Source organism: Rhinolophus hipposideros (genome assembly GCF_964194185.1).
Source record: "Rhinolophus hipposideros genome assembly, chromosome: 11".
Taxonomy (NCBI): Eukaryota; Metazoa; Chordata; class Mammalia; order Chiroptera; family Rhinolophidae; genus Rhinolophus; species Rhinolophus hipposideros.
In genome coordinates, this window is record NC_138057.1 from 27,935,381 (window position 1) to 27,953,476 (window position 18,096).

General features: G+C 35.1%; 1 protein-coding gene across 32 annotated transcripts in view; it reads left to right on the forward strand.

The window, feature by feature from the left end:
• The window catches only part of PTPRD (protein tyrosine phosphatase receptor type D), a 2,053,994-nt gene that overhangs the window by 994,218 nt on the left and 1,041,680 nt on the right, over positions 1 to 18,096 (forward strand). Inside the window, exon 8 of one of the 32 annotated variants that reach the window (XM_081066973.1) lies at positions 9,389 to 9,420. The exons of the other annotated variants lie outside the window; for them this stretch is intronic. The gene's annotated coding sequence lies outside the window, so the exon portion shown is untranslated. The remainder of the gene's footprint in view (positions 1 to 9,388; positions 9,421 to 18,096) is intronic. 32 annotated transcript variants of the gene reach the window in all.

Here is an 18,096-nt window from a genome sequence, read left to right on the forward strand (position 1 = left end):
TTTTAAGATTTTTTAAAAATTTATTGGGGTGACAATTGTTAGTGAAATTACATAGATTTCAGGTGTACAATTCTGTATTACATCATCTATAAATCCCATTTTGTGATCACCACCCAGAGTCAGTTCTCCTTCCATCACCATATATTTGATCCCCCTTACCCTCATCTCCCACCCCCCACCCCCCTTAACCTCCAGTGTTCTTTCTTAAATTACTCTAAAGTGTTCTGTCTGTGGGAATATTAACATAAAAGAATTAATGTGATGAATTATGATATTCATGTGCCAACAGAAATTCTTTGCATAGTTTCAAATGTGAAAAGGAAACTTGAAAGGATTTATAAATACCTTAAATATATTTAAATTCTCAAAGAAGGTAAAGAAAATGTTAGATTTGTGTCTAGGATTTTGCCAAACAGCATTAGATGTTTAGTTAATATGGTTAATGGCATTGTTCATTTAGAATATAACTTAATGTCATACTTTTTCTCATCTTCTACTTCAAGGTCTGCTACTATGGGCTTTTCTATGTGATTATTCAATTCATATTGTAGAAATAGGTGATAATAATATCCCGTCTTTCCCCACCCACAGTGTTACTAAGTATTTGAAATATATCACAGTCATGATTAAATTTTTAACCTGACCTCTTTTTCTTTTCTATATTTTCTTCTTTTTCCTACCTTGACCCCTGCATACTGGCCTAGAATATGACTTTCTCAGTTTGATTTTCCAAGTCCAATTGAACTTATCCATGAAATGGGTCTTAATGAACTTCAGCTAACAGTAGTTTGGACACTGTTTACCTTGCAGGTCTATTATGGGAGTCTAAGGGAAAGAGTAGTGAATTTGTTAGGATTAATTTCAGCTGTGACAGAGAACCCAAAGTTACAGTGCTTTAAACAAAATGTAAAAATGCCGTTTCTCTTTCTCATCAAACACTGATGGTCCAGCCTGGTTTCTGGCTTCACGTCCCTGGCTCCCTCTTCCTTGATTCTCTACTGTATTGTCTTCACACAGTTTGAAGGTTTGGTCTGAGATGGCTGCTCCAGCTCCACTATTGTGGCTACATGCCATCCAGCAAGAAGGGAAAAGGGGATAAAGGAGGGCATGCTCCTTACCAGGAAGGACACATGCTGGAAGCTGTGTGTGTGTGTGTCATATCTATTTGCATCTTATTGGCCAAATCCTAGTCACATGGACACATCTAGCTAGGGAGACTGGGAAATGTAGTCTTCCTCCAGGTAGCTATTTGCCCAGCTAAGAACCTGTAGTTCTATTACTGTGGAAGAAGGGGAGACAGAAAACAAGGAATAACTAACTAGCAATCCTTGTCACTTTCACAGAAGGGAAAGTCAAGATGCCTTAGGGAACGTCTCAAACTCTGCCATTGACTGTGGGTCTCAGTTTCTGTTATTCATTTATAATCATTTTAATTGATTTTAATTGATCTCTGCTTCCTGCTTAGTGCTGTACCCATTATGACAGGGATAGGAAAGCAAATAGCAGCATTGTCCTTTTCCTTAAGGTCTAATAACCTAATGGATGAGAAACATCATCTTTTCTCTCCTTCTCTGTGCTCCTGTCAGAGTTTTAACAACTCACTTCATGATACATCACCACCTCTCCCTGTATTTTATAGACTTCCTTTGCACTTTCAAAAGGCTCTTCATTTCAGCTCTGCATCAGCAGCTTGCTCAGTGTTTGGCAATAAATGCTCAGTGAACAGTGTTGTGTCAGCTCCCTGGACTGTTCATCCCTTTTCCTTCCCTGATCCGAGATTAATGTGACTTTCGTTCCCTTGTAGTACTATTTTATGTATGTATGTATGTATGTATGTATGTATGTATGTATGTATGTCTGTATGTATTTATTTATTGGGGTGACAATTGTTAGTAAAATTACATAGATTTCAGGTGAACAATTCTGTATTACATCATTTATAATTCCCATTGTGTGCTAACCACCCATTTGATTCCCCTTAACCTCATTTCTCACCCCCAACCCCCTTAACCTCTGGTAACCACTAAACTGTTGTCTGTGTCTATGAGTTTTTGTTTCTCATTTGTTTGTCTTGTTCTTTTGTTGTTTTTGATTTATATACCACATATCAGTGAAACCATAGGGTTCTCTGCTTTTTCTGCCTGACTTATTTTACCTAGCATTATACTCTCAAGATCCATCCATGTTGTCACAAATGTTCCTATATCATCTTTTCTTACCACCAAATAGTATTCCATTGTCTATATATACCACAACTTCTTTATCCATTCATCTATTGAAGGACATCTTGGTTGTTTCCATGTCTTGGCACCGTGAACAAAGCTGCAATGAACATTGGAGCACACCTGTCTTTATGGATAAATGTTTTCAGATTTTTTGGGTAGATAACCAGGAGAGGGATTGCTGAGTCATATGGTAATTCTATTCGTAATTTTTGGAGGAACCTCCACACTGCTTTCCATAACGGCTGCACCAGTCTGCATTCCCACCAACAGTGTACGAGGGTTCCTTTTTCTCCACAGCCTCTCCAACACTTGTTACTATTTGTCTTGTTGATGATAGCCATTCTGACTGGGGTGAGGTGTTATCTCATTGTGATTTTTATTTGCATTGCTCTGAGGATTTGTGATGTTTAATACTTTTTTCATATGTCTATTAGCCATTTGCATGTCCCCTTTAGAAAGATGTCTACTCAGATCTTCTGCCCATTTCTCAATTGGGTTCTCTGTTTTTTTGTTTTGAGTTGCATGAGTTCCTTGTATGTTTTGGATATTAGCCCCTTATCAGAAACACTGTTTGCAAAAATCTTCTCCCAATCAGTTTGTTGCCTCTTTATTTTGTGGATGGTTTCTTTTGCTGTGCAGAAACTTTTAAGTTTCATATAGTCCCATTCATTTATTTTAGCTTTTACTTCCATTGCCTATGGAGTCAAATTCATAAAATGCTCTTTGAACCCAAGGTCTATAAGTTTAGTACTTATGTTTTCTTCTATGCAGTTTATTGTGTCAGGTCTTATGCTTAAGTCTTTGATACATTTAGAATTAATTTTGGTACATGGTGACAGATGGTAGTCCATTTTCATTGTTTTGCACGTGGCTATCCAATTCTGCCAGCACCATTTATTGAAGAGGCTGTCTTTCCTCCATTGTATGTTTTTAGCTTCTTTGTCAAAAATTATCTGTCCATATTTATGTGGTTTTATTTCTGGGTTCTCAATTCTTTTCCATTGGTCTATGTGTCTGTTTTTCTGCCAATACCATGATGTTTTGATTATTGTAGCCCTGTAATACAAGCTAAACTCAGGGAGTGTGATACCTCCAGTATTGTTGTTTTTTCTTAAGATTGCTTTGAATTCGGGGTCTTTTGTGGTTCCAAACAAATCCAATGATTTTTTGTTCTATTTCATTAAAAAATGCCATTGGGATCTTGATGGTTATTGCATTAAATCTGTATATTGCTTTGGGTAATATGGACATTTTAACTATGTTGATTCTTCCAATCCTTGAACACGGAATGTATTTCCATTTCTTTGTGTCTTCTTCAATTTCTTTCAAAAATGTCTTATCGTTTTCAGCATGTAGGTCCTTCAAATCTTTGGTTAAGTTTGTTCCTAAGGATTTTATTCTTTATGCTGCAATTGCAAAATGAATTGTTTTTTTGTATTTGTTTTTCTGAGATTGTGTGAATGCAATGGACTTTTGTATGTTGATTTTGTAACCAGCAACTTTACTGTATTCGTTGATTGTTTCTAGTAGCTTTTTGGTCGAGTCTTTAGGGTTTTCTATACATAGCATTATGTCATCTGAAAAGAGTGATAATTTAATTTCTTCATTCCCATTTTGGATGCCTTTTATTTCTTTCTCTTGCCTGATTGCTCTGGCAAGGACTTCCAACACTATGTTGAAAAGCAGAGGTGATAGGGGACAGCCCTGTCATGTTCCTGAATGTAGAGCAAAGGGCTTCAGTTTTTCACCATTAATTATGAGATTAGCTGTGGCCTTGTCATATATGGCCTTTATTATGGTAAGGCATTTTCCTTCTATACCTATTTTATTAAGTGTTTTAATCATAAGTGGATGTTGTATCTTGTCAAATGCTTTTTCTGCATCAATTGATATCATCATATGATTTTTCTCCTTTATTTTGTTTATGTGATGTATCACATTGATGGATTTGTGGATGTTGAACCATCCTTGTACCACGGGGATAAAGCCCACTTGGTCGTGATGAATAATCGTTTTAATGCATTGTTGTATTCGATTTGCTAGAATTTTGTTTAAAATTTTTGCATCTGTATTCATCAGAGATATTGATCTGTAGTTTTCTTTTTTTGTGTTGTCTTTACCAGGTTTTGATAGCAGGGTAATGTAGGCCTCATAAAATGAGTAAGGGAGTACTGTCTCTTCTTCAATTTTTAGGAAGAGTTTGAGTAGGATCGGTATTAGATCCTCTTTGAAGGTTTAATAAAATTTACTAGTGAAGCCATCTGGTCCCGGACTTTTGCTTTGGGGAATGTTTTGGATGACTTATTGAATTTCGTTACTGCTGATCGGTGTGTTTAGATTTTCCAGTTTTTCGTGGTTCAGCCTTGGAAGGCTTTATGTTTCTAAAAACTTGTCCCTTTCTTCTAGATTATTGAATTTGGTGGCATATAGTCCTTCATAGTATTCTTGGATGAACTTTTGTATTTCTGTGGTGTCCGTGATAACTTCCCCTTTTTTATTTCTGATTTTGTTAATTAGTATCTTCTCTTTTTTTTTATCTTAGTGAGTCTAGCCAAGGGTTTGTCAGTTTTCTTAATCTTTTCAAAAAACCAGCTCTTTGTCACATTAATTTTTTTCTATTGTCTTTCTGTTCTCTATTTCATTTAGTTCTGCTCTGAGTTTTGATATTTCCTTTCTTCTGCTTACCTTGGATTTCACTTGTTCTTTTTTTTCTAGTTCTTTAAGGTGTAACATGAGGTTATTTATTTAGGATTTTTCTTGTTTCTTGAGATAGGCCTGTAGTGATATAAATTTCCCTCTTAAAACTGCTTTCGCTGCATCCCACAAATTTTGGTAGGATGTATTTTCATTGTCATTTGTTTCTATGTATCTTTTGACCTCTCCTCTAATTTCTTCTTTGACCCAGTCGGTCTTTAAATGTATGTTGTTTAATCTTCATATATTTGTGTTTTTTCCTGCTTTCTTTTTGCAGTTGATATCCAATTTCAAAGCCTTGTGATCAGAGAATATGCTTGGTATGACTTCAATCTTCTTAAATTTGCTGAGGCTGATTCTGTGTCCCAATATATGGTCTACCCTTGATAATGTTCCATGTACACTAGAAAAGAATGTGTAGTTTGATGTTTTAGGATGAAGTGCTCTATATATGTCAATTATGTCCATTTCATCTAATGTGTCATTTAGGGCTGCTATTTCGTTATTTATTTTCTGTTTGGATGATCTATCCATAGCTGTCAATGATGTATTTAAGTCCCCTAGTATAACTGTGTTTTGGTCAATTTCTACCTTTAGTTCTGTTAGTAGTTGCTTGGTATATTTCGGTGCTCCCTGACTGGGGCATAAATATTGATGACTGTTATGTCTTCTTGTTGTATAGTCCCCTTTACCATTATGAAATGTCCATCTTTGTCTCTTGTTAGCTTTTTCACCCTGAAGTCTGTTTCATCTGGTATCATATGGTTACACCTGATTTTCTCTGGGTACCATTTGCTTGGAGTGTCAATTTCCACTCTTTCATTTTGAGTTTATGCTTGCCCTTGTAGGTGAGATGTGTCTCTTGAAGACAGCATGTGGTTGGGTTTAGTTTTCTGATCCAATCTGCTATTCTGTGCATTTTATTGGTGAGGTCAGTCCATTTACATTTAGGATGATTATTGATCTGTGAGGATTTCATGTCATTCTATCTTTAGTTTCTGGTAAGGCTGTGTCTCCATTGTTTCTTTGCCTTTTTGTTGTTGTCTATTATTTCTGTGTGGTGGTATTCTGTGATGTTTCCCTCTGTTTCTTCTTTTATTACAGTATATGTTTCAGTTCTGGATTTTTTTTGAGTGGTTACCCTTAAGTTTATTTAAAAGAAAGTTTGATATTTAGAGTATTCCATTTTCTTCAGCATGCTTACTTTCTCCATTCCCACTTTCCAGTTCAGGCCTTTACTCTGCCCCCTTTTACGTTTCGGTTGCCACAAATTTCACTTTTGATTCTGGTTGAATAGCCTCCTTTTGTATTTCTTGTAGTGCAAGTCGTGTGTTAGAAAATTCCCTCAGCTTCTGTATGTCTGGAAAGGTCTTTATTCCTCCTTCATATCTAAAGGATATCTTTGCTGGATATATTATTCTTGGCTTATAGTTTCTCTCTTTCAACAGTTTGAATATTGGTTCCACTCCCTCCTGGCTTGTAGAGTTTCTGCTGAAAAATCTGATGATAATCTAATGGGCTTTCCTTTGTAGGCTACCGTCTTCTTTCGCCTGGCTGCCTTGAGGATTCTTTTTTTCTCGTTGATTTTAGGCAGCTTCAATACAATGTGCCTTGGAGAAGGCCTGTTGGGATTGAGGTAATTAGGTGTTCTATTTGCTTCTTGGATTCGAGGATCCAGTTCTGTCCATGAGTTTGAGAAGTTCTCATCGACAATTTGAATATCTGTTCCCTTCTCTCTTTCTTCTCCTTCTGGTATGCCCATTATTCTTATATTGTTCTTTCTGATAGAGTCAGAAAGTTCTTTCATTTTTTTTAAGTCTCAAGTCTCTTTCTTCTTCTGTCCGTGTCATTTCCAGGTTTCTATCTTTGATGTCACTGATTCTTTCCTCCATCTGGTCAACTCTATTACCTTAACTGGCTATTTCATTCTTAATTTCTTCTATCGAGTCTTAATCTCCAGAAACTATATTTGGTTCTTTTTTTAAATTTCAATCTCTTTCATAAAATGCTCATGTTGTTCTTTGATTATGTTTCTGAGTTCATTAAACTGCCTTTCTGTGTTTTCTTGCATCACGTTGAGTTTTTCCAGAACTGCAATCTTCAATTCTCTGTCATTTAAGTCACATATTTCCATATCTTTAAGTTCCTTTTCTGGAGACTTTTCACTTTCTTTCTGAGCTGTCTTGTTGCCTTGGTGATTCATGGCAATTACTGATTTATTATTTATTTTCCTAGACATCTACAGGAGTGGCTTCTGCAACAGGTTGATAGGAAGAGGTCTTTCTTTTGTTTTCCAATACTTGTTGGTAGAATGTTTCATTTTCTCTCCGACTACAGCTTTTTTTTTCTCTCTCACACGGTAGTGCTATGTTTTCTCTGCACTATTCCAGCTTCTCACACAATGGGGGGATTCCCTGGGAGACTGGCTTCTCCTCTGTTAATAGTTTGCCTGGGTCCGTGTGGGTATGCAGAGAGCTTTTGAAATTCCGTGTCCGTGTGGGTATGCAGAGAGCTTTTGAAATTCCAAAGCTCTTCCTGCACCAGATTCAGAGCCCATGTGTTTCAGCAGTTCTGTTTACTCCTGCAGGGATCTGCCCAGATAGGTGGGGCCAGGGGCGGGGTGAGTTGTGAGAGGTCACCCAGAGCACTGGCGGGGACCACCACCACAGCAGGTCCTGCTTCCACAGCTCCCTCCCCTTTGCCGGAACTAGTTGGCTGTGTATCTGAGTCTGTGGTCCACAGTTCTCAGAATAGCAAATATTCTATTCTTTTGATCTGACACTGCTATTGTTTCGCTTCTAGCACTGGCGGGGGGAGGGGGGAGGGGGGCGGGGCAAACTCTGGGAGGGTAGGGAGGGGGCGGCTAGTCTCAGTGCCTAAGGCTTCCCTTCTCTGCTCAACAGTGAGGGCTTAAACCATTGTTTTCAGCCTTCTTCCCTCAATCTTTTCTCCGAGGTCTCTGCTGTTAGTGTTGGGTTCAGCCGTGTTATATGCTGCCCCATCAGCCCTGTGGGCCATAAGCAGAGCCCTAGCAGTCCAAGTTCTTCCCTCTCCCGCAGCTGCGGTAGTACCAGGATGCAGTGAGCTCGGAGCACTGAGCTAGGTCTGAGTCCTGCGCCCACTCGGCTCCATCTCCACATTTCTCCCTTCCCTTCTCCCTGGCTTACGCAATTCTCCCACCTTTAGGTGAATTCAGCAGTGGGCCTCCTCGTCTTGCCTGTCTGCTGTGCAGGGAGTCCTTTGTGGAGTTATTGTTGTTTGATTAGTTGTAAATTCCAGGGGAACTTTACAGAGGCTCTTCTCATGCCGCCATTTTCATGACATCTCCCTTTTACTTTCAATTTATCTGTGTTTTTTACATTTAAAGTGTTATCTTGCTGGGACAAAATGTCTTTGAATGATAATTGTTTTTCCAATTTGACAATCTTTAGCTTTTAATACAAATGTTGACCCATTCACATTTTACCTATTTATTCATATAATTAGATTTAAACTTTTTACTTTGCTTCCCCCCCCCTAAATTATCTGTTACTCTTTTTTCCTCCCCTACATGGAATTTGTTAGTTACTTATCTTTTAATAATGCATTTTATTTCCTAACTAGTTTTGTAACCAGTTCTTTGGTCCTTTGTTGTTTCTTAATGGTTGTCGTATAGATTATAATACGTATCCTTACCTTATCAATGCATACTTAGAATTAATATTGAATAACTTCACATAAAATATAATATGTGTAATATAATAGTATCAGTTCATTTACCCTAAACCTGTGTGCTGTGGTCAAATGTTTTAATTCTACATCTGTTATAACTCTCAGAAAACAACTTTATTATTTTTTCTTTAAACAATTATTTGTCTTTTAAAGAAACTGAAATAGGAGAAACAAATAGTAAATATTTTACATTTACTCATATAAATATAGGTCTTTTTGCAGATCTAAGTCCTCATCTGGAATATTGCTTGGTGAACTCCCTTTAGTATTTATTGTTGTGAAGGTCTGTTTATTTATATACAGCCCAAGGCTCCATCAGGAACCCTCCCACAAACCATATGAGCTCTCTTTGAACCAATACTCTGGCCAACCAAAACTAGCCACCTTAGCAGCACCAAACTTCACTTCACTATCTGTCATCTCCTGTCAGTGACACTGCTGTGTTTTGGACTTCACTTACCCCCTCTGCTGTCAGGAAAACACTCCCAGGAACAAATCTGGGGAAATATACAATATCCATTTGTTCTTCCTCAAAAATTATGGTTTTGAACTACTTATAATCCAGTACCTGAAATATTTGGTTCATATGTTTTGTGTAGTTTTATTATTATTTACACCAGAGTGGCAAGCCCAGTTATAACTTTCTCTTTTGTGGTTGGAAGAGGAGGTTATACTTTAAATTTAGATAGTTGTATTGAATATTTTATTTTTTCATAAAATAACTCTTGAAAGAAAGGTAACTTTTTGAACATTTTCAGGGATAGGAAAGCACCTGAGGAATGGAAGACACGTGAGTTTCTGACAGGTTTTTAAAGCCCCCCTTAAAGAATAATTTTTCAAATACCTTTTAAACAAAAGCTATGCAAATAAGAGCTAATATTCAATAGGCAGATTGAGAATTTTTATTAATGTATAGTTCTCTCCTAAGTGCTTATTGCTGCAGTATCATTCTGCTTGGTATGTATGGATCAGTTTCCATTGTAGTATTTTAGCAAGCAGCAGTTATTATCTGGCTCTAGTGTTTACAAACTGTAATTCATTACCCTCTTATCTTTTATTTATGAGATAGTATCAAATGATAGAAGCAAACTGTGCATTGATTTTTATTGGGAGAGTTCTACACACTAGAGTGAATTAACTCTAACATTATTAATGTTTTGTTTAAATGTACTTTAGGACTCTTGAACAAAGAAGGTAATATGCTTTGGAAAAGGCTAAGGTGTTTTTCTATATGTCTGATGTGTACAGTGTTGGCCCACATACCAGTTTTATTCACTGGCAAGTGATGCTTAAAAGGGTACCAATTAAAGGAAGGTAATTTCACTCCAAAAATGTCACATTTTAGATGTTTGAAGATGAATGAGTTTTTTTTTTTTTTTTTATACCTACCAACACCATTGAAAACATGGTATCATCTAGTCAAGATCCTAATAACTATAGATTTTGATTTGATGATATAAAATGTAACCAACATAGTTTTAAAATTGTGTCTCATAGTAGAAAAAATATAGGAAAAGATAGGGTGGTATCATGAAAAGTACACAGAACTAGAAGTCAGACTTGATGATCTCTCATTGCAGTTTACGGTGTACACAAATTTGAGCAGATTATCCAGTTGTGTAGAACCCACTGAGAAGGGGGTAATATCATGTCTCGATTACATCACAATGTTTTGTCATCATGGTGAGGAATATAAGAATTTCTCTCATATCTGAGAGTCATGGTTTATTATAGAAGAGAAACGGTAGATTATTCTTCTAGTCTGAGCTGATTATTGACTTACTAAGTTACCTTGAGAAAGAATTCAGCTCTGTCTCCGAAAATCTTAAATGATGGTTACAATACCTTTACTTTTGAGCACACAGGGAAATAATTGATAGAGAAAGAGAGATATAAGGAATATAATGCTAAACTATTTAAAGAAATGTATCTTTCGACTTGAAGTTATTGTTTTAAATGTGAATAAGTGTGGGATTTTTTTATAGGGCCACTTTAAAATTAAGCATACAGATATGTTCTAATTGTCTAATCATTCTATGTTTACCACAAAGACACTTTCCTCTCATACAAATATTAACTACTTTTTAGTGTGCCCATATTCATTATTCTATTTGTGTAACACCTTCTTGCTTAAATCAACGTCATGATATTCCTGACGACTCTAATGAGATATTTAAATTTGTCCAATTTACTATTTATATAAAATTCTTCAACTTAAAAATAATTTCCCTTTATACTGTATTTGTTGTTTAAAGGTTTTGTGTTTTTTTTTTTCCTATCAGTAAATCCACTTGCCATTAAAGGCCACACGAGAAAAATCCCATATCCATTTCTTAAACACTCTTTACTGAAACATCTATGAAGTGAGGGTGGAAGACTCTGGAGAAAGTTCCTAAGCTGAGATACGATAAATTCTCAAATCTAAACTAAACCCCAGGTGGTGTCCAAGCTTATAACCTGGATTTACATTACAACATGGATTTATGTTTTATCTGTCTGGTTCCTTAGAAGTCACAGATCTATCTGTAAAGCCTGTACTTGTGCATACCTCATGTCTGCCAACATTCATAGTTGGCTTGCAAGACTGCATAATACAGGAGGGATCTTAAGCAACAATACATGTCTCTTCCCATAGAAAACCACTCCAACAGCCTACTTTTGCTTTTTTTTTTTTTTATAGCTTTTAAACCCTAGAAATAGTCCACTGAAAAACTGAACAAATGTAGGCACTACTCTAAGGAAAGAACTAGGAGAGTAAACTTCTCTGGGTCTGTAAACAGTTTTCTGGCTCCTCCATGGACTCCAGTGAAAAACACTTAAGGATCTCTTCAAATGTGCAAAACTGAGAATTATTATCTCAGGCAAACAGAAGACATTATTCATTACATAGAAATCAAGAATGTTAGCACTGAAAGGGATGTATGAAATAATCAGAATTAACTTGCTTAGATTATAGATGAGAAAACTGAGACTCTGGCATGTGAAGGTTCTGGCTGAAAGTCAAAGTTATTAGCTGACAGAGCTAAGGTCCAGTGTCCTCACTTCATCATGCTGCCACTCTTTGGGTAAACTGTATTGTTACTCTGATATAACAGGTAATATATATTAAGAGCTGACTATGTACCATTACTTTTTACTATGCTAAATCATTCGTGCCATCTATTGTAACCGCAAGGGGGGATTATTCTGTCCACTTATCAGATAATGAAACTGTGCCACAGAGAAATATTAATTAGTCCACTGCCAGGATGAAGAGGGCGTGAGACCATTGGAGCCCTTAAGCTTCCCTTAGTCCAGATAATGTATATTGCACGTGTGTGTGTGTGTGTGTGTGTGTGTGTGTGTGTGTGTGTGTGTTGGGGTTGTGGATCTAGATGATGAGTCCTAAAAATGGTAATTATATGTTAAAACATATAATTTTTTTAAAACAACTTCTACCACTTTTTAAAAACAATTTCTCCCACTCGTCTACTGAGTTGACACATGGAAAATATTCCCACCAAAATCAGTCAAAACAGGATTACTTGTTTGAGAGTATTCTTATTTAAATTAGAAAATAATTAGGATTTTAAGTTGAATTCATTTGTTTGGGTGAATGTATGTCAATATTGTGCATGTTGAAGGTGATGATAATCAGGTACTCTATTAAAGTGTGCCATTGAAATATAACAACAGTAACTGAAAGAGCATTTCATACCAATTCTATTTTTTAAATTAATTTTTTAATGTCACCACACCACACTATAGACTAAGAAAGTAATTTGGTAAATTGAATCCTGCTGACAAAATACCAGATACTCCCACTGGTATCTTACTTATTTTTGACGCTGGACGTACTTGTCTCATTGTATTTAATTAAAGATCTAATAGTAGGTTGGAAATTCATCTAGACTTGCAGATTTAATTGTCTCTGAATTTGGGAAGGTAGATGAGTGCAAGGGTGGAAGAGAAGAACCAGAGTTCTTCCCTTGCTTCCCAGATACTGCTGAGTAGGAAAGCTAAGCTAAAGGCAGTGGTTCTTAGTATGTAATAAAAAATATGGGATCAAAATGAAGGATCTAATTAGGACTTTTGATGAAGAGCAGCAGAAGTAATTTTGTCACCTCCATGTTGTGGAATTGCTTTCAAACAACTGCTGTACAAATATGTATTTTCCAAAAAGTGATAAGATGTTGAGGAATGCTTAATTGTATTGTGTTGACAAATATTTTAAATTTTAGTAGAATGTAGTTTGGACTTGACACTAGGAAGACCCAGATTATTGTCTGGCTATAAGCTTATGATCTTCCTGTGTCTCTATGTGTTCTGAAAAAGAAGGATAGTAATGATAGTAGAATGACCTACCGTACAACACAAGATAATCTATCTCATAGGGTTATGGTGGTCAAATGATATACAAATGAAAGAACTCATGGGTAAACATATCTAGAAATGCTAAGATGTTATTTAATTGCAAGGTATTATTTTGATAAGGACTCATCTATTCCAATTTATGGAACACACGCACATTTAATCATCTAAACTTTGGATGTCAAATAGACATTATTAGAGACAGTTTCATGGTATCAATGAGTTTTGACCTTAAAATAAAACTGAAGCAGAAAATTATTTTATAAAGAAATGGACCATATCTATGCACAAGTATAGCTGAAAATGTAACTACATACATTGTAAAGAATCAGGACTATGCCAATAACAATGGAGGAAAATTTGCTTGCTGGGATGGACTGTTTTCAATCTTCTTTTAAGGATCTATCTTTATATAATGAATAGTGATTACTTTGGGGGATAATGAGAATTTAAAGATACCATTCTTATTTATGTTTCAATAATTGGAAAAAAATTCATTTAAGATTCTTTTCTTCACATACTTTTATAGTATATGAAGACTAGAACCTACACTTTGTCCTAAATTTTAATATTATTTCTATTTTATAAATAGGGGTATTATGTGTGTATATGCTTTTGTATATGTATGCATATACATGTGTACATACATACATATATATGTTTGTGTGTGTGTGTGTGTATGTGTTCATTTACTATTTGCCCAAGGTACAGTACCCTTTTCTGCATTATATTACAGTTTCTTTGACTTTTTTAAGAACATAAAAAAAGTAAAAATAAAGACCGTCTTCACTTGGGACTTCAGATGAAAATTTTCTACATAAAAAGACATAATTTGTATTAAAATATCTTAAAACCAAAGTAATCCATGGGATTAGAGTTTATTTGAATAATTTAAAGATGGTTTGATATATTAAAATATATTGGTGTGCTATTAATCTAATACATAACATCAGTGTTACATATATGAAAAATATCCAATCATTTCAATAAATTTTGAAAATCTGATAACACTTAACTGATAGGATTTTTTAAAGAGTAGAAAACCTAGGAATAAAAGAACACTTCCTAAACATAATTTAAATATATAGTTTATTATACCTACATAAAAGAATAGCCAAATACATTTCAGAGGAACAACTGTAGCAGACCCTGTTAATGTGTTCCCAGTATCACCACGCCCTTACCACTTCAGTGCATATCTACCCCAGGAGCAGCCTTTAGCAATGATTGGTAGAACTTAGGGCTCAACTACATGAGCTCTTTTATTCTCTGATGAGAGAGCTCTGAAGCATGTATTCCACGCTGGCTGCTAGGTTTTCTTGTCTAAGATTAAACTCCAGATGCCCTCCTATTAACTCTCTTGATAATATACCCTCTATTCAATGTTTCACTACCCTGTCTCACTTCCCTACATCCCTACCTGTGGTTCTTTCATCTTCCAAAAAAACAACTCAGCCTCATTATTTCCTCAGAGTCAGCATCTGGAGGTACTCAAACAAAGACAAAAAATGAACATATTCAATAGTGAAACACTAGATATATCCACAATTAAAACAGAATTTAAGAATACATTCTAATACTTTTATGTAATGTAGATTTTTCTAGTTCTGCCCAATACAATAACACTTAATAATTTGGGGTCTCCCATGTGATAAGGGTATACATTTATCTTTAGTTCCACATAATATGATTAATTTTATTACCCAATCCAAGAGAATATACTGTGAAACCTAGAAGAGGTAAGAGAGAGTTGAGCAAAGTTGCTGATTCACGATGCTTAACATTATTAAACACTTGCCTATATTTCGGGCACAATTCTAAGCCTTTTACATGTATTGATTAATTTAATCATCATAACAATTCTATATTAAGTACCATTTTACAGAAAGAAAAAAAGCAAATTAACACAAAAGGAAGTTAAGTAGTTTGCTTAAATTCATGCAGTTTATAAGTAAAAGAGCTTAGATTTAAGTCCAGGAAGTTTAGCCCAAAGCGTCTGGTTAGCTTCAAAAGATTGAGAAATGCTAAGCCATATCACATCCACACAAACAATGAAAGTGTCTTACTGGTAAATTAAATGAAATTTTTTTTTCACAATAACAACAAAACCTATAAATCATTTCTTATAAATATTAACAAGAAATGTGTGTGACCACAGTTATACTTACTGTGACATAAATGTCATAGATTAATGGAAAGATACTATTTTAAATGAGAAAACTAAATAGTACATCTCCAAGATGTCAATTGCTCTAAATTAGTTTATAGTTATAGTGAACTACCAGTCAAAATCTCAGTGTGGTTAATTGACTTAGAAGGTTAATCTTAAAGCAAGTCTAGGAACACAGAAGAAAAACTAAGATATTTTTGAATTAGAAAAATCAATCCTCATTCAGTACCAATTTGCCCATTTTATTATTAAACTGTAATACTTAAAATAATATAATATTAGCACAAGAAAAGACAAATGTCTTTTCACATTTTGAGCGCCTGTCATTTGCAAGGTACTTGATAAGTGTGTAAAATACATTCAGAAGAGAAGAACAGGCATGGTCCATACTTTTATGGAGCTTGAGATCAAAATGGCAGACACAAGCAAACAAATATGCAATTATAATACAATATGTTAAGTGTCATAATAAGGAAATATTATATTTCAAGAGTGCTTATAGAGGATGTGTAACCCAAACTCAGAGAATGCCTTTTGGAAGAAGGCATGAAATCTGCGGATGAGTGGAAGTTATTCAGGTGGAGGTGAATTCCAATGCCAAAATCACTTTTGGCAGATAGAGATATGATTCTGAAGGTTACATGAGGGATATGAACAACTGAAAATTGAACATTTGAGAAGGAGGTAGGGGAAAAAAAATACTAAGATGGTTGCTCTAGAGATGCAGGAGAATATACTATATCTAAAACCAAAGGAAAAAAAATTCAAGGAGGGAGTTGTCCATAAGCAGCAAATAATGCTGAAAATCAGAAAGAAAAGAAATTAAAATTGTCCATTGGAAGCAGTAAGGAGAACATTGAATCTGCAAACAATATTTCCAATGAAGTGTTTGGGTAGAAAAGGATATTGTAGCAGACTGAGGCTAGATTCTTGTTTGAGGATATGATGATAAAGAATGTTGATAAGTATTCAAGAAGGTTTTCTATGAAAGGAAAGCAAAATAACAGGGCACAGGTCAAACAAAAACTTGAATCCAAAGGAGAGTTTTCAGAAGAGAGATATTAAGGCAGGTATAAATGTGGTTGGGAAGGCCATTTATAAATTCTAGTAGAGAAAGGGAAGTAGGTCATCTAGAATAACAAACTGAGACTAATCCTTTCAGTGAGAGAGACAGGCAGGGATCAGATACGTTCAGAGCAAAGTTGGGTAAATAATCATATCCAGAATGATACCACATCAGAGGAGGAAAGAAAAAAATGATGGGAGAGGAGGCAGAACATTTTGTGGAATCATGGCAGTAAATTGAGCAATTCCTCATTTGATCATTTTAATTTTATTGTTAAATAAAAGATCAGATTATCTGCCAAGTAATCAAAGCAGTTGGAGTTTGGAGGAGAAGTGAATAAATGTTATATAAATGTAGACTAAAAATTGGAGACTTCAAGTGAAAAGATTGAGAATGAGCCATGCTCTAATCAAAGTGTTCAAAACTAGGAAGGAATGAACTGAGAGAGCCTGATTGAGCTAATTTGAGTACGTGAATCCCAAGGGGTACCCACTGAAGCAAGGTTTGTCATGAGTTTAACCTAAAGAACATACTACTCCAGGGTCAACAATGTAACAAATATAAAAATGGTTCAAAGAAATCTAGAGGTGATGTGTTCATAATTATTTAACTGGCTCTACTTGTGTATGTTATTTTTTTTATTCCAAAACACTTCTCTTGAATTTTAGTAAATTTAGTACCCTAAAATATAAAATCAATTTTTATTTAGAGCTATCGTGCCATATTTTACTTTGTAAATAATTCTGAGAGATTAAGTCTAGGATAATGGATTATACTTCCACTTTTTTTAACCCATAATGTTTGTTTTCAGGACATGTAAAAGCATTCTGATTATGTAGTATAGATTATTTTAAAAGTGGGGAGAGAGAAGTCTTGAAACAACAGCTGTTTGACACCTTTTAACATCCATTGATGTTCAAAAACTGCAATGGGCAGCTGATCTGGAATGCACTTTGGGGAACAATGTGATATTTACAGTTAAAAGCATTACACATCCTTTTGTATAATTCATAAACTGAAAATTATTTAAAGCCCAGAAATGCAGACTGATAGTGTTTGCTTTCAATTTCCGTAGCTTTAATGCTTCTAATGACTCTTTTTCTCGGTGCAACCTCTGTAGCTGTCTTCTATTACATAAAGCTCTTCTGCAAATTAAAATCAAATGTGTGGGGCCTGATACAGATAATATAGATCGGTGGTAAAGACCATGGGCTCTGCAGCTGTGTTCTGATCTCATTACTGGAATGTACCAGCTATGTAACCATGGGAAGTTTTGTACCTTCCTTTTACCTTGTTTCACCTCTGAAATTGGGATTACAGCAGTGTCTTTCTCATAGAACGGTTGTAAGGATTAAAGAAAGTAATATATACAAGTGGTGAATATTAACCAATGTTAACACAAAGTTATCTATTCTGCTTTCTATTAATACAAGTATGATTTGAATTCAGCAAAATACATGAATCTTATGTACAACCTGACAATTCTTTACATGTGTGCACATCCATGCAATCTCCACCCAGAGCAAGCTAAATTGATTTCCATATGCCAAGGGAGTTCCTTTGTCTTTCTTCCCTGAGAATACCCCACCCTCTTTCCTAATAACCACTAGGGTGATCCAATCATCATGATTTAATTTTGTATGTTCTTAAACTTCACATAACTGGAATCATGCTGTTTGTATACTTTTGTGACTCGCTTTTTTCATTCAATGTAAAGATTTTGAGATTCATCAGTTAATGTATGTCCTAGTAAGTTTGTTTTTTTTTCATTTTTCCTGCAAAGTATTCTATTTTAAGAATATAGTACATTTTACAAATTAATTTTTCTATTAATTGATATTTGCATTGTTTAAATCAGACTTTTCTTCACTCATTTATTC